We start from the raw sequence: 25,108 nt of genomic DNA, 5'->3' as shown, positions 1-25,108 counted from the left end.
TACAGAATGAGCTATTTTAATCAGGGGTTAGAGGCTCGGTGCACTGGGTGTGTAGAACAGGTCACCACGTATCCTTTAGCACCGGGGACTTTAGAGACTGTTCCAGGACAAGTGCCCAGTGCTGTCCTCCTTAGGAATTTGTGTTCCGTTTCACAGAACTGTGACAGTCCCCCTGCTCAGACTCCTGCGTGCTGTTCTGAAAGACGAAGGGAAGATGCAGAACTTAAATATGACTAAGTACCAAAGGTGGGACCTGGATCTTTGGCCTCTACTGGTGGAAATCTCTCTCTGCAGTTAACACACACACACACACACACACACACACACACACACACACACCACTGCCACTAACACTTTTTTATCCATCTCATTACAGGCAGGAGATCTCTGATAATCTGGTAAGAAAGGGTGATAGGCCTTATTTTATCATAAGGTAAGCATCAACGATTTTCTGCCTTGGAACTTGGAAGTATACCTCAGGATTCTTTGTTGTAAGCAAAAATGAGACAAAACAAGAACCCAATTAGGCATAAAAGGAATGCATGTCTTAGAGGCCTATTGGGTAGCTCTTTGAAGCTCTACAGGGCCCAGAAGTTGGAAACTCCATTTCAGATCTTGCTGCCGAACTTCCCCACACACTGGCCATCAGCACTCACCCCAGGGGAACAGGTCCTCAGTTGCCAACACTCCAAACCCCGGGCACACAGTGCTGCTTCCAGATCCTTCAGCACTGCTGCCCCAGAATGGACCACAGCTGCTACCCCCATCCCCCCATCCCCACCCCCTGCCTCCGCTGCTCCCTGCTTCTCCATGTGACTCCCTTCTGATTCACACCGGTCAGCAAGCAGGTACGTCTGACGAGCAGGTGCCCTGGAGTGTACCCATGTCCTCACTACGGGGAGTCTGAAACATATTTAATTTTCATTTACAAAGTGGGAGGTGGACTTTATCTTATAAAGTAGGGGATCTTCAAGGGGTCTGAGTGCCTAGAAATCAAACAGAGTGACAAACATCTACCAGTGAGTACCGTGGCAGAATCGAGGAGAACCCAAAATGTCTTTTTCCATCCTCGTTTTCTTTTTTGAAACAAGGGACAAAAAACCTAAAAAAAGTCAATAATAGATGGATAAATCCATTTTGAAACTCTTTAACACCTTCATTTTCAGCCAAAAGTGAGTATTCTACCTGAAGAAAACGAGCCTTCACAGAGGTTAAAGGTAGCGCTGCAAACTGGTGTAGCATAAAATAGACGCCTAGTTGGCTTTTGGCCACAGGGACACAATGATGTGCCCTTTCAGCACCAAAGCTGCTGCTCCTGCAGAACCTCCTTAGTGACCTTCCCTCTCCTCCGCAGCCCTGCCACCCCTTTGGCCCATCTCTCAGGAATAACACATGCATGACAAGTGCAATGACGTCATTATTTAGCATCATGAAAGGCACTGTTTTGGTCACTGAAATCTGCCTCAATACTATAATCATGGACTATGAAAATAACTATGCGAAATAGGTCTTAACCATAGAATTTCGAGGGTGGGAGGAAAAAAAAAAAACAGCTATGCAGCCTGCTCTCTAAAGATATCACCTAGTGCGTCAAGAAAAGTGTTGCCATTGGATTTTCTACAAAATTATCATGAAAAGTGAAAGTGTTAGTCATTCAGTCCTGTCCCATTCTTTGCCAACCCCATGGACTGTAGCCCTCCAGGCTCCTCTCTCGATGGGATTTCCCAGGCAAGAATTCTGGAGTGGCTTGCCATTTCCTTCTCCAGGAGATCTTTCAGACCCAGGAATCAAACCAGGTCTCCTGTATCGTGGGCAGATCCAAAATTATCACATCAGTTTTTAATTACAGTGGGTTGTAGCGACACCTACTGGCTAACAGGCATATTTAGAAATCTCCAATTTGATCAGTTAAGTTCAATTTTTCATTCCTTTTTTGCCCCGTCAATGCAGACATGATGTTTCCATTTAAGGATTCCAGCACATTTGAAGAAGAAAGAATATATACGAAAGATAGAAATACTCAGGAGAGTTGTAATTAAGAAAGGCCACCTTTTTAAAAATTCTACTTAATTAAAGTTTTTCATACCAGCTATCGATCACAGTTTTAAAAGAAATAGACTATAAAAGCATGCAAATTCAAGATAAATGCATGCACTTTAATCAGTAAATACCCCCAAAATATCGGAAAGTGAGGCAGGATTGTTTAACATAAAATTACTGGGATACAAGTCACAGATTTACAGACCTGAGTGTGCTGCTAATTAGCTACTGCGACCTTCAGCACACCGCGTGACTTCTCTCTGCCACAATTCCATAGGTGGTAATATGAGGAAGGCTAGAATTTAGATGGCTTTTGAGAGTCACCAAATTACTGCAAATTACTGTCAGTCACACGGTCTTCCTTATCTTGACCTCTGTTCCTAACACTACGGAATATCTGGGTGCCCTGTTCCAACTCAGAATCAAAGGCTTGCTATATGTCAGTATTTCTGGCACAGGAATTTTCTTTCAGGTCATAAAATTTAGGTTCTTAAAATTAAACTCATTTATGGTCACAAACTTGGATAAATGTTTCATCATTTCTCTAGCTGTTGAATGAAGTGATTATCAGCTCTGATGTTTCCTCCATTTACTTCAGTAAAATGAAGAAAGAACCATTAGCGTCCTTTACTTAGTATTTTTCACTGGTTCCATGAGATTCTTAATTCTGGTTGACTCCATCAAGTCTTCTCACAGTCTTCCACTTTCTACATCTGAAAGCCCTAGTCCTGAAAAGTGAAAGTGAAATCGCTCAGCCGTGTAAGACTCTTCATGACCCCCTGGACTGCAGCCTACCAGGCTTCTCTGTCCTTGGGATTTTCCAGGCAAGAGTACCGGAGTGGGTTGTCATTTCCTGTGCCAGGGGATCTTCCTGACCCAGGGATCAAACCCAGGTCTCCCACATTGCAGGCAGACACTTTACCCTCTGAGCCACCAGGGAAGCCCTCACATTAGGCCTCCCCAACCACGTTCCTTATCTTCACTTTCTAATTATTTTAATTATTATTTTAATTTTTATTTTTATTTTCTTTTAGAAAATTTACTATTAACTATTTCAAGCATAGAGAAACTATAAGTAATAATATGTCAGAGACTCTTGGCTCCACCACTTCTGGGGAGATTGGTAAATTTTAACATTTTGTCTTACTTGATTTATTAAAAACAGAACACTGCACTGTTGAGACCCTGTGTATCTGTTCCCTATCCCCTCACCTTCACTGTCTAGTTTTTCAGTTTATAATCTACATGCATAGCTTTACATTTTATTAGTAGAATTATAAATAATATGTGTATTAGTTTGCATGATTTTAGATATTATGTAAATTTTACATACAAGTATATATCGTTTTGCAACCTATGGAAAAGTTGTTCATTTTAACAGTGAAAGTTTTCAATCTTTTCTCTTAATGTTTATAACTTTTAGATTTTAAGGATCTTTCTCTATCACAAGGTCATAAAAATAGTCCCCATTGATTTTGCTTTAATTAGAGATTTAATGTTTATGTCTTAACCCATATTTTTGTGTATAATGTGAGGTTAGGGGTCTAAATTTATGAGTTTTTTCCCATGAGGATCATCAATTATACCAGTACTACCTATTGAGTAGACTATAGGTTGCTGCTGATTTCCTCCTCTGTCATTTTATTTACCATATGAGTGGGAATATTCTGTCCTGGTTCTTCTATTTGCACAGATACTGCATTCTCTAAATTTCTTTAACTTTAGAGTAAATCTAGGTATCTGTTCTCTCTACCTTTTTGGAAAGCACAATCACTATTTGTGAGCCTTCCTTTTACATTTGAATTTATGGCAAGAATTTGTTAAATTCAAAGGAAAAAGCTCTAGTGTAACTTTGTTTGGAATTATATGGAATGTACAGGCAAATGAGGGCAGTTTATATATATATAAAACATATATATATGTTTATAGCACTTTCCCCTATGAACACAACATAGCTTCTTATTTGCATAAGTCCTCTATTTGTTTTGCAAAACATATTAAATTTTCTCTAGAAATTCTTTCCTATTTCTTGTTAAACTTATTCTTAGGTTCTATATAATTGTTGCCACTATTATAAATGTTGTGCTTTGAGTTTTTCTTGTTGTTTACACTAAAGAAAAGCAGTTTACTTTTACATGTCAATTTTACGTTTCAACAATCCTATTAACATTTCTTTACTGTTAAATAAATTCCCTGTATCATTCTTTGAATTTTCTAAATAGATAATCCTACCATATGATAAAAAATAGTAATTTTGTCTTTTCATTGTTAATAATTATGTTTAATTTCTGCACTAGATATGGCCTCTAGCAAAATGTTGAATAGAAAAATGATAGTAACCTTTTATGACAATACGTCAAGCATTTTACTACGGTATTTGCTGTAAGTTTTGGTAGAAATTTTTCACACGATTAAGGAAATTCTATATTACTAGTTCTTTAGGAATTTTTATTGCATATGAGCATTGCATATTTTTATCAAATGATTTTCCTAAATTCATTGAAGTGATCATAGGGCTTTTATCTATTAATGGGGCAAAATATGCTAATAAACTTCATAGAAATAAAAACTCCTTGCATTCTGAAACAAACTCAGTTTAATCCTAAGGTATTATTTTACTCAATGTTAGATTAGATTTGCTAATATCTTAGGAATTCTGCTTATAAATTCATAAGAAAGATGAGTCTACAATTTTCCTTTCTCATGTTGTCATTCTTGGGCTTCAATACAGAGGTTTTTAGTCTTCTAAAACGTGCTTACAAGGGCACAAATTCTCTACTCTCTGAAAAAGTTTAAGCATTGAGATTATCTGTTAATGACATATTTGGTAAAATTTACCTGTAAAATTATCTGGGGCTGGATATGTATGTTTGTTAGCATAAGTGAAGAGGGGCGGGGACTGAGTTCTGAAGATTTTTGACCTTTCCATCTAATTCCCTTAATATAGATTTATTCAAATGTGTTATTTATTTTCCAGTCAGCTCAAATAAGGTACGAATCTGACCATTTACTTCCTGCCTCGATAGCGCTCGCCTATGAGTAAGCCTGACGTGTACCGGATCTGCGGGTCTGTAACCATGATTTTCACCCGTCTTAATGTTGTTATGGGACATATCTCTTTTCTCTCCATCACTTTTGCCAGACAGACTTCCTTACTAACTGTATACAGAAACTGACACATTTATTTCTTAATTCTATGTTCCCTTTCCATCAAATTGGAATTACAGTTTTTAAATTTTATTGTTACTTGCTACAGGCCAACATTCCTGATGAATATAGATTCAAAAAACTCTCAATAAAACTAGCAGGCCAAATTCAGCAGGACATTACAGGAATCACTCACTGTGATGAAACAGGACCTATCTCCGGGATGCAGGGATGTGTCAGTTATTATTAATCCTGATAATATCTCAATTTCCCTCAGGAAACTAGCCTTTGTGATGTGAAGTAACTTGTTTGTAATCTTGCAGCTAGGATGATGACTCAACTCAGAGAAAAGATCTATCTCGTTCTGACACCAAAGTTGGCAACCTTTCTTCTTAAGAACTTCCACATGTCATTCATGGATCATACTCAAAGAGCACTACTGCTTATTTTGAGCATTAATTTATTAACTCTTTAACCCAGGTTTACCCAAATAAATCTCATGTTGTGCTCAGTCACATCAGAGTCTGCAACCCCAAGGACGATAGCCTTCCAGGCTCCTCTGTCCATGGCACTGTCCCAGCAAGAATACTGGAGTGGGTTGCCATTTCCTCCTCCAGGGGATCTTCCCCACCCAGGTATGGAACTTGTGTCTCCTGCATCTCCTGCATTGCAGGAGGAGTCTTTACTGATGAGTCACAGGTGAAGCTCCAAACTCTTGCTAATTTTCTCTTTATTCACTATAGTCACTTCCATCAGCTTGTATACCCAGGGCTTATTTTTCTTTAATCTGTAAACATAAACTGTTGCAATTAGGGATTAAAGTCAAAAAATACACAAAATACAGTCAATTGTACAGACGATCCTATTTATCTATGTGAATAAATATGACATCCTAGGATAGTGCCTGATTTTTCTAAATAAAGTCAGAGTGATTTGGAAATATTTTATCTAAGTACTTCATGAAGTACCTCATAAAGAAAGCAAAAGTTGCTCAGCTGTGCCTGACTCTTTGCAGCCCTGTATAATCCACGGAATTCTCCAGGCCAGAATACTGGAGTGGGTACCATTTCCTTCTCCAGGAAATCTTTCCAACCCAGGGGTTGAACGCAGGTCTCCCACATTGCAAGCAGATTCTTTACCAGCTGAGCCACCGGAAAAGCCCAAGAATACTGGAGTGAGTAGCCTATTCCTTCTCTAGGGGATCTTCCCAACCCAGAAATTGAACTGGGGTCTCTGGCATCACAGGAAGATTCTTTACCAGCTGAGCCACCAGGGTGACTCTTAGGTCATAAATAAAACATTATAAATATAATTCTTCCTATAAATTATTGAAACTTCAGCCCTTAGCAACAATGTCTACTTAAAAAAAAATTTTTTTTATTTAGTGTATAAATAGAGAAAAACTGAATTTAAGATCTAAAAATTCAAAACCATAATTCTTTCAAGTAGCTATTATGTCAGTCAACAAATTCAAGTGTGCAAAAAGTTTCATTTCTTTTCAAAGTAAACTTACTGTTTATCAATAAGTTTAGACTTACTATGAAATGAATGAGATTTATTACCATAATGTGAGTCAGACCATGTGGTCCCATGAAAACTGTGACATACTTACTCTTCTCCATGGCACTAACCAAGAAAAAGAGCATGTGGCTATCATCTTTAACTGTCTATCCCTTCCAAGGTCAGCCTGGGGAAGGAAGGTGCATCTCCTGCTCAGCAACTACCTCTCATCTCCTCAAAACAGAAGGTTCCTGCTGCTACTCAGACTTTTCCTTTGTGGTACTGAGAATCTTTATTAAAGCCAGGGACAGAAGTAGTAGAGTTTCTACTTCTCAAATTCTATATTTGATAACTGATTTAAGCATTTGCATTGAACTTTCTTGGTGCTGTTCTTCCTGTGTTGTGTCATCCTTCTCTGAAGCAAAGACAGCTGCAGATCCGATGCTTGGGACAGGCTGGGGCAGCGAGTACGGAGGGTAAAGAAACTTCTAAAGAAATGAGGCAACCTGCAACTTTGTCTGCAGAGACAAGTCTTGGAAGCCCCAAACAGTTGGCTTTAAGCAAGGGTAAAGTTATTAGTTTGAATCACATAAAATTATTAAATAAACTAGGATTCAGTTCAGTTCAGTCGTTCAGTTGTGTCCGACTCTGCGAACCCATGAATCGAAGCACGCCAGGCCTCCCTGTTGTGCATCACCAACTCCCTGAGTTCACTCAGACTCACGTCCATTGAGTCAGTAATGCCATCCAGCCATCTCATCCTCTGTCGTCCCTTTCTCCTCCTGCCCCCAATCCCTCCCAGCATCAGAGTCTTTTCCAATGAGTCAACTCTTCCCATGAGGTGGCCAAAGTACTGGAGTTTCAGCTTTAGCATCATTCCTTCCAAAGAAATCCCAGGGCTGATCTCCTTTCAGAATGGACTGGCTGGATCTCCTTGCTGTCCAAGGGACTCTCGAGAGTCTTCTTCAACACCACAGTTCAAAAGCATCAATTCTGTGGTGCTCAGCCTTCTTCACAGTCCAACTCTCACATCCATACATGACCACAGGAAAAACCACAGCCTTCACTAGACAGACCTTAGTCGGCAAAGTAATGTCTCTGCTTTTGAACATGCTATCTACGTTGGTCATAACTTTTCTACAAAGGAGTAAGCATCTTTTAATTTCATGGCTGCAGTCACCATCTGCAGTGATTTTGGAGACCCCAAAAATAAAGTCTGACACTGTTTCCCCATCTATTTACCATGAAGTGATGGGACCGGATGCCATGATCTTCGTTTTCTGAATGTTGAGCTTTAAGCCAACTTTTTCACTCTCCTCTTTCACTTTCATCAAGAGGCGTTTTAGTTCCTCTTCACTTTCTGCCATAAGGGTGGTGTCATCTGCATATCTGAGGTTATTGATATTTCTCCTGGCAATCTTGATTCCAGTTTGTGTTTCTTCCAGTCTGGTGTTTCTCATGATGTACTCTGCATAGAAGTTAAATAAGCAGGGTGACAATATACAGCCTTGATGTACTCCTTTTCCTATTTGGAACCAGTCTGTTGTTCCATGTCCAGTTCTAACTCTTGCTTCCTGACCTGCATATAGGTTTCTCAAGAGGCAGGTCAGGTGGTCTGGTATTCCCATCTATCTCTGAATTTTCCACAGTTTATTGTGATCCACACAGTCAAAGGTTTTGGCATAGTCAATAAAGCAAAAATAGATGTTTTTCTGGAACTCTCTTGCTTTTTCCATGATCCAGCGGATGTTGGCAATTTGATCTCTGGTTCCTCTGCCTTTTCTAAAACCAGCTTGAACAACAGGAAGTTCATGGTTCATGTATTGCTGAAGCCCAGCTTGGAGAATTTTGAGCATTACTTTACTAGCATGTGAGATGAGTGCAATGGTGTGGTAGTTTGAGCATTCTTTGGCATTGCCTTTCTTTGGGATTGAAATGAAAACTGACCTTTTCCAGTCCTGTGGCCACTGCTGAGTTTTCCAAATTTGCTGTTATATTGAGTGTAGCACTTTCACAGCATCATCTTTCAGGATTTGAAAGAGCTCCACTGGAATTCTGTCACCTCCACTAGCTTTGTTCGTAGTGATGCTTTATTATCTTATAAAAAATAATTTTGTATGGCTTAACCTAATATAAGTGTGTACATGTTATAATAAGTCAGTTCATCAGCTTAACATATTTTCTCTTTAACAGGGAAATCAAGGACCATTCTGAATCTATATAAAGTATCTTTCTCTGTAGAGGAGGAATACAATTCCTTTCATAAAACCATCTAAAGAGATGGTGTTGAATATAAATTGATAGAGCCATTATAGAGAACAATATGGAGACTTCTTAAAAATATTAGGAAAAAAACTATCATACGACCCCACAGTCTCACTCCTGGGCATATACCCTGAAAAAACTACAATTCAAAAAGACACATGTAGCCCGACGTTCATTGCAGCACTATTTACAATAGCCAGGACATAGAAGCAACCTAGATGTCCATCAACAGATGAGTGGATAAAGACGTTGTGATGTGTGCATGCTAAGTTGCTCAGTTGGGTCCAACTCTTTGCGACCCACTGGACTGTAGCCCACCAGGCTCCTCTGTTCACGGGATTCTCCAGGGAAGAATACTGGGGTGAGTTGTCATGCCCTCCTCGAGGGGATCTTCCAGACCCACAAATTGAACCCATGTCTCTTATGTCTCCTGCATTGGCTGGTAAGTTCTTTTCAACTGCTACCACCTGAGAAGCCCTGTGGTACACATATACAATGAAATATTACTCAGCGACAAAAAGGAATGAATTTGAGTCAGTTGCAGTGAGCTGGATGACCCTAGAGCCTGTTATACAGAGAGAAGTCAGTCAAAAAGAGAAAAACAAATATCGTATATTAACATATATATGGAATCTAGAAAAATAGTACTGATAAACCTACTTACAGAGAAGAAATGGAGACACAGACATAGACAATGGTGGACACAGCAGGGGAAGGAGAGGGTAGAACAAATTGAGAAAGTATCACTGATGTATATACACTATCATAGATACCGAGCAGGAAACTGCTGTTTACTACAGGGAGCCCAGTCTGGTGTTCTGTGACGAGCTAGAAAGGTGGGGTGGGGGAGGGGAGGAAGGTTCAAGAGGGAGGGTGTGTATATATATATATATGTGTGTGTGTGTGTGTGTGTGTGTGTGTGTGTATAAATAAAATTATGACTGATTCACATTGATGCACAACAGAAACCATCACAACACTAAAACAACTATCCTCCAATAAAAAAAATTTTTTTAAGAGGTTAGGGTCATAAACTCCATTACCTATGAAATTTTATAATATAAAAGCAATTTGGACAGATTGTGAGTATCTAGAAGTGGCACTGTGTACTTTGGCATGTAAGAGAAGGTACCTTGGCACCAGATAGCCTGGGTTCTAACCCCAAACTCACTATCTGAAAGCTGTATGACCCTTTGGTGCCTCAATTTTTTAAATCTGTAAAGAAGGGATAATACTAGTACCCATATCGTAGGGGTTATGAAGATTAACTGAGTTAACATTTGGAAGTGCTTGGCAGAACAGTGTGTGGCACATTCTATGCTGTATGCTTGCTGTTGATGTTTAGTTATTATTAGGTATTACCTATTGTATTCTGTCCCCTAAATGTTCATAGGTTGAAATCTTAATCCCTAGTACCACAGAATGTGATCTAATTTGGAAACAGTGTGGCTACAGGTGCAATAAGTTAAGACAAAATCACAGTGGAATAGAGGGAACCTGGACACAGACAGACACGCCCTCCAGGGAACACCCTGGGAGGATGAGGGCAGAGATGGGTAATGCTTCCGGTAGCCAAAGGATGGCAGAGATTTCCAGCAAACCTCCAGAAGCTAGGAGAGGGTTGTGGGACTGATCCTCCCCTGAAGCCCTGGGAAGGAACCAACCCAGCTGACATCTTGATCTTGGACTGCCAGCCTCTGGAGCTGCAAGACAATAAATTTTTGTCTTTAAGCCATCCAGTTTGTGGTATTTTGTTACAGCAGCTCTGGCAAATGGATACATTAGATAAAATGCTCCTATCTAAAGAAATGACCAAGAAACCTACAATAAATTTGCTTGCTCTTTAAAAATACATCCATTTTCCTTAAAACACAGTGAGCTATGACAAAGAATAGCCTCCCCAAGTATTGATCACAGCTAGAGAGAACAGTGGCCGTGTTCGTAGACAGCCCACCCGTGGTGATAAGACACCGGCAGCCTGGGAATTCCTGGTGCCTGCCAAACAGGCTTTCTGCACGCACACATACAGCCAGCATAGGGTTCAATATGGTGTGCATCAGGCCTCCTTCTGACTCAGAAAAACACCTGAGCCAACAGGTCCAACATTTAAACTCAAGATCAACTACAACTCAGGATGGACTCAAAATGATCTGAAAAAGTATTTCTTTTCTCATTGAAAAACCAACAGAGGGATTATCGATCAACAGTTTCATCTCTCAGGTGATATGTCTTGGCATCTAATTCATTTGTTTCATTTCTTCATCTCTACATGAATAGCTTCTGCTCTTTCTTAGTTCAGTAGCTATGGTTCCTATACAGAATATAACCTTTAATGTTATGATTTGCTTCTGAATGAATAATGCTAATTTTGCCATCCTTTGTTGTCAGGAAACTAACATCTCTTTTTTTTACTCTTAAAAAAAAATACATATACATTCCCCATAGTCATGACCTCACAGAATTCAATAAAGGATATTTTATTATGAAATCCTCAGAAAAGGTGACTCTATAGAGACAGCAAGTGGACTAGTGGTTGCCGGAGGCTGGGGAGAGGCTGCAGTGGGCACGCAGTCTTTGGGTTGTGAAATTAGACTGTGGCTTCAAAATGAGTGAATTTTATGGTATATGAATTATTTCTCAATAAAGCTGCTGAAAATATTTCATAAATACGTCTCCATGTGATTTGTATTTTCATAGCCATCAACACAGAGTTGTAGACATATAGAATGGTAAAGTTTAGGGTTGTTAAAAAAAAAAAAGAAAAAAACTGTTGCCATAGTACAGCTAATTAACATCTTTACTATCCCATTTCCTTCGACAAGCAAAAGTATCTCTGGTCATCCTCACCACAGAAATATTCCTAGTGTTGGGTTATGCGTGTTCCTTTATTAGTTTTGCAATCTCCATTTAAGGAAAAGCTAGTTGATTCCACGCCAGGACTGGCTGCCTAACATTCAGACAGCATCCACTCTTACGTTCAAGATACTACCAGTTGAGAAAGTATTATTTACCATGACAAATTTTAAATGGAGAATAAAACATAAGTTAACTTGAAAAATGTTTCTGTGCCAGAATCATAAGTGCCTCGCCAGAGGGAAATCAGACTTCCCTTTAAAGTGGTTTTAATTATTCAGTCTCTGACGTGGTTTCAATGTAATCCAACCCAAATGCTGCCTGACTCTTCTGCGCCAGCTTGGAAGAGCAGTGTGACAGTGCACTGCGCTGTTTAGGAAGAATCCTTTTCCCTTCCCGACCGTGTGGGTTCTGTACTCAAGCATCCTGAATCCCCGTGAAGACTGAGTCAGTGAACTGGAGGCGCTTACGTTAACTGAGCTTCCTGTGTATCTTAAACCCTCTTTCAAGGGTCAGATCAACACAGTCTACAACCCCAGGTTCCTGGGCTGCCAAGTCACTCATCCAGGAAGTCTTCATGATTTCCCCAGAAAGACACAGTCCCACAGTATGTTTTCAATATTATCTTGCATAATTATTTTGTTTTTAAATTGAGGTGTAGCTGACTTACGTTATATTAGTTTCAGGCATACAACACAGTGATTTGGTATTTTTATACAACTGATCACCACTATGAGTCTAGTAAACATCTGTCACCATACAAAGCTATTATAATATTACTGACTATATTACTGTGCTATACATTATATCCCTGTGACTCTTTATGACTGGAAGTTTGTACCTCTTAATCTCCTTCCCCTATTCCTCCTACTCACCTCCCATTTCCTCTGACACCCATAAATTTGTTCTTTGTATCAACGTGTCTGTTTCTGTTATGTTTGTTTGTTTGTATTTTAAATTCCACATTGAAGTGGAATCATGCAGTATTTGTCTTTGTCTGATTTGTTTCACTTGGCATAATACCCTCTAGGTCCATCCCTGTTGTCACAAATGGCAAGATTTGTATTCCATTGTATGCACATGCATATATACCACACCTTAACCATGGACATGTTGGTTGCTTCCGTATCTCAGGTACTACTGTAATAATGCTGCAGGGGAGTGTGTTTTTTCTAGTCCTCTATTCTCTCGGTGCTCATTTCTGCCAAAAAGCCTTACCTGTTCTTAAAGGCAGAGACCATGTCATTGTTGCTGCTGTTCAGTAGCCCAGCTGTGTCCGACTCTTTGTGACCCCATGGACTGCAGCACGCTAGGCCTCCCTGTCCCTCACCATCTCCCAAAGTTTGCCCAAGTTCATGTCCATTGCATCAGTGATGCCATCCAGCTATCTCATCCTCTGACGCCCTCTTCTCCTTCTGCCCTCAATCTTTCCCAGTATCAGGGACTTTTCCAATGAGTCAGCTGTTTGCATCAAATGACCAAAATACTGGAGTTTCAGCTTCAGTATCAGTCCTTCTAACGACTTTTCAAGGTTGATTTCCCTTAAGATTGACGGGTTAGATCTCCTTGCTGTCCAAGGGACTCTCAGGAGTCTACTCCAGCACCACAGTTCAAAGGCATCAATTCTTCTGCACTCCACCTTCTTTACCGTCCAGCTCTCACAACTGTTCATGACCACTGGGAAGACCATAGCCTTGACTATACGGACCTTCGTCGGCAGAGTAATATCTCTGCTTTTCAATACACTATCTAGATTGGTCATAGCTTTCCTGCCAAGAAGCAAACGTCTTCTGATTTCATGGCTGCAGTCACCATCCACAATGATTTTAGAGCCCAAGAAGAAGAAATCTGTCAGTATTTCCACTTTTTTCCTTCTATTTGCCATGAAGTAATGGGGCCAGATGTCATGCACTTAGTTTTTTTAATATTCAGTTTTAAGCTGCTCTTTCACTCTCTTCCTTCACCCTCATCAAGAGGCTTTTTAGATCCTCTTCGCTGTCTGCCATGTCATTAATCACCTTCAAATATCCAACTATCAGATTTCATCCATTTTTCAAGAACTATCTCAATACTACCCCTTCCATAATATACCTATATCATCAATCATATATAATTTATTATTTCTGGTATACCCTCTCTTTATGCCAAATCATTTTTCAAAAATTACTGTACTCCCTTTTATTGTATAGTAACTTGAGTATTCCTCCCATTCCTCATTACACTGTAAGCCTGTGAAAACAGGAGGTGCTTTGGACTACCTTGTGTTCTCCATTTTGCTCCCAACCCTCAAGCTCTCCCACAGTCATTCTCAGAATTGGAATGGATTCAATAACCTCAATTAAATCAATTAGTAATGGCTTTTCCATCCTCACCTATAATTATGATATCCATGTACATTGACTCCAAAGTCAATGCTTCTGTCTCTAAGGAACAAAAAAGAAATATTTCTATTCAATGAGAACGTCTCTGTGAAAATTTTGAAGGGGTCGCATCTCTTACCAACATCCTTTTGCCAGTGTATCCACACACCTCCCCACTCTGTGTTTTGTATCCAACAGCATCTCGAGTGACTTTTACATCTCTTTACCGTCTGACACACAGAGCAGTGTGGGGTAGCCCAGAAGATGAGTGTTTTGCAGTCACTCGGACTCAGTTCACAATTATGTGGCTCAGCTGGAAGATCGTGGCAGGCTGCTTACCCTATCTGAATTCTGGATTTGTTTTCTGTAACACATGAAGATCAATAACAGTCCCACATGGTTATTGTGAAGATTACATGGGAAAATGTGTGTAAGATAATTTGCAATGCTCAGCATATTAAAAGTACTAACAGTATTAAATTAAAGGTACCAAAACAACTAAACAAATATCTATTTGCATGCCCACCAAGGGCTTTGCGCTAATATGCTCTGAGGACCCCAAAATGAACAAGGCTGGCACAGGCCCTATTCTCAAAGAGCTTAGAGTCTAGTGAAGGAGACAGACACTTGAATATGCAAATAGAGCACCCATGACAAGCCCAGTAAATGTGGAAGTAAGCACAGCATGCTTGTAGGGCTCAAACAAGGGGTACCATGGCATCAGAAAAGACTTTTTTCACTCTTCTGATATCTTCAAATTGCAGTAAGAACTTAGTACCTACAAAGGGTGGTCATTATTAACACAAAATCTACTTCATGGTCCAGTGCTGAGGGCACAGTACAAGGTGCTGGGTACCAGCTAAGAGAAGCATCATGCCTTCCAGGGCATGCCACAGTCCAGAACCCACAAGCACAGTCATACGGAGAAACAGGAATCAAACCCACACACAAATATCCATCCATTAGATATGTAATACAAAAGAGCCTCAAGGCAAAAGCACAGTCAATGCACACATTCTGTATTTGCATATTTTCCTATTCTGGGTAATAAGTCAAAACTCAATGTGAACAGAGACTGCTTAGCAGTTTCTGTAAAGCAGATGCTCTGTTATGCTTCTAAAGCCTGCTCTCTTCATTGTCTAAAATAGCATGCTAATTTTAAAAGGCAAAATAATGCAAGACACACAGAGTGGTGAGCGGAAAAGTTTCAAGACTTACAAGTCCAATTTCTCATTACAAGTGGCCCCTGGGGAGTAATGAGAAACCACACTCCGCTCATCAAACAGGAACCTGTGCAGTTATTTCACACTTCACTGTACTTACAGCAGCCTCAGCTGACCGAGAAGCTTCCAGTTGGGGGAAGCAACATGAGTTTAGGTAAATGAAGGCTGGTGGCTTTACTGTTTAACACAAATGACAATGGTGACAGAGGGCCTTGAGTTCATCTGTAGGGGGCATGGCCTCTGCTCTGAATGGGTTTGGCAAAGAGCTGCAGGAGGGAGGCCCACCATGTCTCCACCCCTCCCCAGACAGGTATCACCACACCCCTGCTCTGTTCTGCACCCAGCAGAGGGGTGAATATGCAGGCCCTGACCCATGTATCCTACAGCCTGAACGTCCTGGGCGAGTACAGCCTAGAAGTCTTCCATTTCCTTTCAATTTCTAGTCAGGTCTGTTTATATTGACTTCAAACATTGTCCTTTCTTATAACCAAATTACTTTGCTTGACTGTGTCTTCCAGGGAATTGACAAATTATACACAAATCACCATAAAATTTCTATAAAGCAGCATCCTCATACCTCTGGTCTACTTCCATTTCTTTTGCCTGGATTAAGTCTTCTGTGTTAGCAACTGGAAAAAGATAATGAAACTAACTACTATGTACTAACACACACTCCAGCTCCAGCTCTTGCTTAGCAGAGGATGGGATGGAAGGGCCCCCACTAACTGCACTGCAGCCTGTCAGAGAAGAAGAGCTGCCGGAACTGCTAGAAGGCTGATGAAACCTAGGATCTGTAACTAAGAGCCATGTGATATTGAGCCCTAGTCTTCTCTGAGAAGTGAAAGTAATAAGCTCTCCCTCCAAAGGTGGTTGAAAGGATTAGGTGAAGTTCTGAGCTCACTGTGCCCATCGAAGGCCCTGTATAAATGGTACTTATCGCTACTGTTATCACTCTGATCAACAGGCATTCCATAATAACCTTGGGACATATGTAAACATGAAATGCAACGGAATTCCTCAAATCTAGTGATTGTGGGCCTGAGTGTCCAGCAGACATGTGATATCAGGGAAAACCCTTGGACCAGAAGTTAAACCTCTGGTCACTGGACACAGCTATGCACACTCACCTGTGTGACCTGGGCCACCCACAACCTTCTTCTCTTCCCATTTTCTCATTTGAAATTGCAGCAGTTGACCTAAATTGTCTATACTACCCTTGAGACGCCACTGGCTGTTATTTTTATGAATCCTCTAGATTAAGCAGGCCCCAACTACAGTATCTGAGAAATCAGAGGTCCGGGTCTGACCTCATACTTTACTTGGTGAGGAAATACAACTAGATAACGTGCAGGAGCTTTGGGGAGAGGCCATGGACAGCACATAAGCCCTTTCCCTGCAAAACTGCTAAGCAGAGCACTTGAACTCCTAAACTTCAGACTACATCCTCCAGGAGGATTCTGCAAGATCCCAAATTCACTTTCTGTTGGAAGGAGCAGGCTACCATCCTGATTGATAAACAGCCTATCTCCCAGGGCTTGAGCACTTGACAGATTTTATCAGGCTAAACTGTTAAAGAGTCTGAGAGCAGTGAGAAGAAAAATCCTTCTACTGATAAGGAATCTGAAATACTGAAAAGTTAAGTGACTTTCTCTTGAGCACCAAGGAAGGCAAAAGCCAGGGAATTCTGCAAATTCTCTTTACTCCTCAGACCTTCTAATTAGGTCAGCTGCAAAGGCCCAGGCCACTTGGAAGGCCCCTGCTGTGCATCTCACCCCCGGTGGCCACCGCTGTGCTTCCTCCTTGAACCCCACCCCCTCATCTCAGTACTCCCCCCATGTGACATTTGAAGCTGCCCTTCACTCCACCATAAGCATCACTCTCAGCTCCAGTATGCAGCCTCTCCTCTCTCAACAACTTCAGGGTCCAAAGCCCTCCAGCCGCTTTATCCAATCATAAAGTCAGGAGGATTATTTAATGCCATCTCTCTAAATCCTATTACAGAGAACAGGATTTTTCCACGGCCCAGACTAGAATTTATACAAAATTAGCCTCCTGGCATCTATCTCTTGACCTTTTATCTCTCCTCCCAGCAAGACCAGCTAAAGAATTTGTGGGGCCTAGTACAAAATTAAAACAAAGAGTCTTTTGTTAAACAAGAAGAAGAAGAAGAATTCTAAGACGATTGCAGCAGAGCATTAAGCCAAGCCCCGGGCCTTGTGTCACTGTGGAGCCTATCACCTGCACAGGATTGGGGCCCTGCCTCTCAGTGTCTGTTCTTCATGCACTCTGAACATGTTTAGAGATGTGCGCTCTATGTCTTCCTTCACCTGAAACGTTGTCCCTACCCTAGAGCTGCCTCCAGTGCTTGTCGGCCAACCCCTCCATCTCTGACACCACTGACATCCACGTGCCATCACAGCCCCTGAGACCAAGGTACCAGCTAGTTAACTCATTAGATGAATTGTGCCAGTGTCAGCCTGGAGGCCCTAGCCCTCACAGCCCTGTGTCAACCAGGCATGGCCTCTGGAAACCTGGCTGCAATGCGAAGAGGTATCCATCACTGATGGGCCCTAGGGACTGCGTGTGTGTGTGTGTGTGTGTGTGTGTGTGTCTGTGTGTGTGTGTCTGTGTGTGTGTGTGTCTGTGTGTGTGTGCAGTGTGAATCCCAGCGCTAGTCAAGTGACCTTGCACTTGGCCCACCTGGAAAGAGGCTTAAGCCTGGAGAAGTTCTCCTCAGCAGTTTCCTTTCTCTAGGAAGACAGACAAAACATCTAATTTCTCATTCTCTACAACCAAATGCACATTTGTCAGCTAAGAACAGCTCTGCCAATTAGCTGAATCAATAATCTGCAGCCTAAAAATAAAGCCACACAATCCCTTTGCAGTACTGCTTGACTCAAAACAGACCAAAGTGGAATATTCCTTAATTACCACTGTTTCATAACAGTGGTTTTTTTCTTACCCTCTTTTCTCAGGCATGTTTGACTCACCAGGGTATTTCTAGGCATTGCAATTCAGCAATTTTAAATCTGTTTCTAATCTCCAGGTAGTATTGTTCATCCTACCAAACAACCTAGGGCCTTGACAGAAAATAAAAATAAAATAATAAGAAGTGTGTTTGATATTGTCTCAGTTCTTTTCATTTTTTTTATTCTTCTCTGGAAGTTATTTCCAATATTTTATCTTCCAGCTCATTGATTCACTCTTCTGCTTCAGATATTCTGCTGTTGATTCCTTCTACAGAAGAGAAAAAGAAAGGGTACGAGAAATTTTTTGAAGAGATTATAGTTGAAAATTTCCCCAACATGGAAAAGGAAATAGTCAATCAAGTCCAAGAGGCACACAGAGTCCCATACAGGATAAACCCAAGGAGAAGCATGCCAAGACACACACTAATCAAACTAACAAAGACTAAACACAAAGACAGAATATTAAAAGCAGCAAGGGAGAAGCAACAAGTAACATACAAGAGAAACCCCATATGCTTAACAGCTGATCTTTCAGCAGAAATTCTGCAGGCCAGAAGGGAATGGCAGGATATATTTAAAATACAGAAAGGGAAAAATCTACAACCAAGATTACTGTACCCAGTAAGGATCTCATTCAAAACTGATGGAGAAATAAAAAGCTTTTCAGACAAGCAAAAGTTAAGAGAATTCAGTACCACCAAACCATTTTTACAACAAATGTTAGAGGGACTTATATAGACAATAAATACAAGAGAAGAAAAAAGATCTACAAAATCAATGACAATTAAGAAAATGGCAATAGGAACATATATATCAATAATTACTTTAAATGTAAATGGATTAAATGCTCCAACCAAAAGACACAGATTGGCTGAATGGATACAAAAGAAGACCCATATATATGCTGTCTATAAGAAACCCACTTCACACCTAAAGACACATATAGACTGAAACTGAGAGGATGGAAAAATAGATTCCATGCAAATGGAAAGAAAAATAAAGTTGGACTGACAATCCTCATATCAGACAAAATAGACCTTAAAATAAAGAAGATTATAAGAGATAAGGAAGGACACTACAAAATGATCAAGGGATCAATCCAAGAGGAAGACATAACAATTGTAAATATCTATGCACCCAACATACGAGCATCTCAGTACATAAGACAAGCACTAACAGACATAAAAGGAAAAATTGACAGTAACACAATAGTAGGAGACTTTAACACCCCACTCACATCAATAGACAGATCCTCAAAACAGAAAATTAATAAGGAAACATAAGTCTTAAATGATACATTAGATGAGATGGATCTCATTAATATCTTCAGGACATTCCATTCAAATGCAGAAGAATATGCCTTCTTCTCAAGTGCATGTGGAACATTCTCCAGGACAGACCACATCTTGGGTGACAAATCAAGCCTCAGTAAATTCAAGAAAATTTAAATCATATCAAGCACCTTCTCCAACCACAACACTATGAGACTAGATATCAATTACAAGAAAAAACCTGTAAGAAACACAAACACATGAAGATTAAATAGCACATTTCTAAATAACCAATAGGTTACTGAAGAAATCAAAAGGGAAATCAAAAAATATCTAGAAACAAATAAAATGAAAACATGGCAACTCAACACCTATGGCACGCAGCAAAAGCACGTGCCTCTTCCTTCCTAAGAGGGAAGTTTATAGCAATACAATCCTACCTCAGGAAACAAGAAAAACATCAAGTAGACACCAAAACAACTAGAAAAAGAAGTACAAAAAAATGCCAAAATTAGTAGAAGGAAAGATATCATAAAGAACTGAGCAGAAATAAACGATAAAGAAATGAAAGAAACAATAGTAAAGATTAACAAAACTAAAAGCTTATTCTTTGAGAAGATAAACAAAATTGACAAACCTTTAGCCAGACTCATCAAGAAAAAAAGAGAGAAGAATCAAATCAACGAAATTAGATGAAAGAGAGGTTACAAGAGACAATGCAGAAATACAAAGGATTAGAAGAGATTATTATGAACTATATGGCAATAAGATGGATTACCTGGGAAAAAATGGACAGGTTCTTAGAAAAGTTCAATCTTCTAAGACTGAACCAGGAAGAAATAGAAATTATGAACAATCCAATTACAAGCAATGAAATTGAAGCTGTCATTAAAAAATCTCCCAAAATACAAAAGCCCAGGACCAGATGGCTTCAAAGGAGAATTCTATCAAACATTTAGAGAAGAACTAATGCCTATCCTGAGATGGGAATCTCAGACCACCTGACCTGTCTCTTGAGAAACCTATATGCAGGTCAGAAAGCAACAGTTAGAACTGGACATGGAACATACTGGTTCCAAATAGGAAAAGGAGTACGTCAAGGCTGTATATTGCCACCCTGCTTATTTAACTTATATGCAGAGTACATCATGAGAAACACTGGGCTGGAAGAAGCTGGAATATAGATTTGCAGGAGAAATATCAATAACCTCAGATATGCAGATGACACCACCCTTTTGGCAGAAAGTGAAGAGGAACTAAAAAGCCTCTTGATGAAAGTGAAAGAGGAGAGTGAAAAAGGTGGCTTAAAGCTCAACATTCAGAAAACTAAGATCATGGCATCTGTTTCTATCACTTCATGGGAAACAGATGGGGAAACAGTGGAAACAGTGTCAGACTTTATTTTGGGGGGCTCCAAAATCACTGCAGATGGTGATTGCAGCCATGAAATTAAAAGATGCTTACTCCTTGGAAGGAAAGTTATGACCAACCTAGATAGCATATTCAAAAGCAGAGACATTACTTTGCCAACTAAGGTCTGTCTAGTCAAGGCTATGGTTTTTCCAGTGGTCATGTATGGATGTGAGAGTTGGACTGTGAAGAAAGCTAAGTGCTGAAGAACTGATGCTTTTGAACTGTGGTGTTGGAGAAGACTCTTGAGAGTCCCTTGGACTGCAAGGAGATCCAACCAGTCCATTCTGAAGGAGATGAGCCCTGGGATTTCTTTGGAAGGAATGATGCTAAAGCTGAAACTCCAGTACTGTGGCCACCTCATGCAAAGAGTTGACTCATTGGAAAAGACTCTGATGATGGGAGGGATTGGGGGCAGGAGGAGAAGGGGCAGACAGAGGATGAGATGGCTGGATGGCATCACCGACTCCATGGACATGAGTTTGAGTGAACTCTGGGAGTTGGTGGTGGACAGGGAGGCGTGGAGTGCTGTGATTCATGGGGTCACAGAGTCGGACACGACTGAGCAACTGAACTCAACTGAACTGAACGCCTATCCTTCTAAAACTCTTTCAAAAAATTGCAGAGGAAGGAACACTTCCAAACTCATTTTACAAGGCCACTAATACCCTGATAACAAATCCAAAGACAACACAAAAAAAGAAAACTACAGGCCAATATCATTGATGAAATAAGATGCAAAACTCCTCAACAAAATTTTAGCAAACAGAATTCAGCAAAAAGCTCATGATCAAGTTGAGTGTATTCCAGGGATGGAAGGATTCTTTGATATATGCAAATCAATCAATGTGATATACCATATTAACAAATTGAAAGATAAAAACCATATGATCATCTCAATAGATGCAGGAAAACCCTTTGACAAAATTTAGCACCTATTTATGATTAAAACTCTTCAAAAAATGGACATAGAAGAAACCTACCTCAACATAGTAAAGGCCATATATGATAAGCCTACAGCAAACATTATTCTCAATGGTGAAAAATATAAAGCATTTCCCCTGAGATCAGGAACAAGACAAGGGTGTCCACTTTTGCCACTATTATTCAACATAGTTCTGGAAGTCCTAGCTACAGCAATCAGAGAAGAAAAAGAAATAAAGGGAATCCAGAACGGAAAAGAAGTAGTAAAGCTCTCATCATTTGCAGATGACATGATACTGTACATAGAAAACCCTAAAGATAGTATCAGAAAATTACTAGAGCTATTCAGTAAATTTAGCAAAGTTGCAGGATACAAAATCAATACACAGAAATCACTTGCATTTCTATATACTAACAATGAAAGATCAGAAAGAGAAATTAAGGAATCAATTCCATTCACCTTTGCAACAAAAGGAATTAAATATCTAGGAATAAACTTACCTAAGGAGACAAAAGAACTGTACATAGAAAAATATAAGACATTGATGAAAGAAATAACAAATTATATAAACAGATTGGAGATATATTCCCAGTTCCTGGGTAGGAAGAATCAATACTGTGAAAATGACTATACTACCAAATGCAATCTACAGATTCAATGTGATCCATATCAAATTAACAATGGCATTTTTCACAGAACTAGAACAAAAAATTTCACATTCAAATGGAAACTCAAAAGACCCCATATAACCTAGCAGACTTGAGAAAGAAGAATGGAGCTGGAGGAATCAACATTCCTGACTTCAGATTATACTACAAAGCTATAGTCATCAAGACAGTATGTTACTGGCACAAAAACAGAAATATAGACCAATGGAACAAGATAGAAAGCCCAGAAATAAATCATGCACCCATGGGTACCTTATTTTTGACAAAGGAGGCAAGAATATACAATGGGGAAAAGAAAGCCTCTTCAATAAATGGTGCTGGGAAAACCAGACAGCTACATGTAAAAGAATGAAATTAGAACACTTCCTAACACCATACACAAAGATAACTCAAAAAAAAAAAAAATAACCTAAATGTAAAACCAGAAACTATAAAACCCTTGGAGAAAAACATAGGCAGAACATTCGGTGACACAAATCAGAGTAAGATCTTCTACCCACCTCCTAGAGCAATGGAAATAAAAACAAAAGTAAACAAGTGGGACCTGATTAAACTTAAGAGCTTGTGCACAGCAAAGGAAACTATAAGCAAGGTGAAAAGACAGCCCTTGGAATGGGAGAAAATAATAGCAAATGAAACAACTGACAAAGGATTAATTTCGAAAGTATACAAGCAGCACATATAACTCAATGCCAGAAAAACAAACAACCCAATCAAAAAGTGGGAAAAAGACCTAAACAGACATTTCTCCAAAGAAGATATACAGATGGCTAACAAACACATGAAAAGATGCTCAACATAACTCATTAATTATTAGAGAAATGCAAATCAAAACCACAATGAGCTATCACCTCACACCAGTCAGAATGGCCATCATCAAAAAGTCTACAGACAATAAATGCTGGAGAGGGTGTGGAGAAAAGGGAATGTTCTTGCACTGTTGGTGCGAATGGAAATTGACACCGCCACTGCAGAAGATGGTATGGAGATTCCTTAAAAAACTAGGGATAAAACCACCATATGACCTAGCAATCCCCCTCCTAGGCATAAACCCTCAGGAAACCAGGGTTAAAAAAGACACATATATCCCATAGTTCACTGCAGCACTATTTACAATAGCTAGAACATGGAACAGAGAAGGCAATGGCAACCCACTCCAGTACTCTTGCCTGGAAAATCCCATGGACGAAGGAGCCTGGTAGGCTGCCGTCTATGGGTCGCACAGAGTCGGACACAACTGAAGCGACTTAGCAGCAGCAGCAGCAGAACATGGAAGCAACCTAGATGCCCATTGACGGATGAATGGATAAAGAAGTAGTGCTACATATACACAATGGAATATCACTCAGCCATAAAAAGGAATGCATTTGAGTCAGTTCTGATGAGGTGGATGAACCTAGAACCTATTATACAGAGTGAAGTGAATCAGAAAGAGAAAGATAAATATCGTATTCTAACTCACATATACAGAATCTAGAAAAATGGTACTGAAGAATTTAATTACAGGGCAGCCATGGAGAAACAGACATAGAGAACAGACTTATGGACATGGGGAGAGGGGAGGAGAGGGTGAGATGTATAGAAAGAGCAACATGGAAACTTACATTACCATATGTAAAATAGATAGCCAATGGGAATTTGCTGTATGGCTCAGGAAACTCAAACAGGGGCTCTGTATCAACCTAGAAGGGGGATGGGGAGGGAGAAGGGAGAGAGGTTCAAAAGGGAGAGGATATATGTGCTGATTCATGTAGAGGTTTGACAGAAAACAACAAAATTCTGTAAAGCAATTATCCTTCATAAAAAAATAAATTTTGAAAAAAAAAGAAGTGGGCTTCCTAGGTGGCACCAGTGGTAAAGAATCCACCTGCCAATACCGGGGACAAAAGACATGTGAGTTTAATCCCTGGGTTGGGAAGATCCCCTGGAGGGCATGGCAACTCACTCTGGTATTCTTGCCTGGAGAATCCATGGACAGAGGAGCCTGGCGGGCTACAGTCTGGGGGTCACAAAACGTCAGACACGACTTAAGAGACTTAACATGCACCTTTTAATAAGTACTGTCTATCACCGCTCACATCATCCAATATGACCAGCATTTTGAACTGCCAGCATTATTCAGAAATGTCTGGTGCTTTTCAAGTGTCATCAAATTCAAGTACATTTTGCTTTATGTTACATTCTGAAATACTGACCATTAACTGAGTTTCAGAAATTTAAACTAGAGAAATTCACTAAGGGAATCGTTTCAGAATTCTTTTGTAAAATAAACCACTGCTTTCAATATGAATAATCATCCCATAATCTCTATTTTCTGTCAGATACTTTACATATTCCGGCAGTAGGCAGCATATACTGTGCTTGGTCAAAGCATCATTGCCCAGGCTGCATCATCTGAGGCAGATAACTAAAATTTGAAGCACTGCATTCTATTTATTCAACTTATGAAACCTTGTTACTAACACTTCAGTGCCGAG

The 25,108-nt window shown here is 40.0% G+C and overlaps 1 long non-coding RNA gene across 1 annotated transcript; it reads right to left on the bottom strand.

The window, feature by feature from the left end:
* Positions 1–25,108, bottom strand: LOC105611803 (uncharacterized). Its single transcript, XR_003591041.3, has 3 exons — positions 15,384–25,108; positions 14,305–14,529; positions 1–5,974 (listed from the first exon to the last, which is right to left on the bottom strand). It is a non-coding gene; the product is annotated as an uncharacterized LOC105611803 (long non-coding RNA).

Source organism: Ovis aries, chromosome 12, assembly GCF_016772045.2.
Source record: "Ovis aries strain OAR_USU_Benz2616 breed Rambouillet chromosome 12, ARS-UI_Ramb_v3.0, whole genome shotgun sequence".
Classification (NCBI taxonomy): Eukaryota; Metazoa; Chordata; class Mammalia; order Artiodactyla; family Bovidae; genus Ovis; species Ovis aries.
Note: the sequence above shows the minus strand (reverse complement) of the source record. Positions and strands in the feature narration are given on the sequence as shown.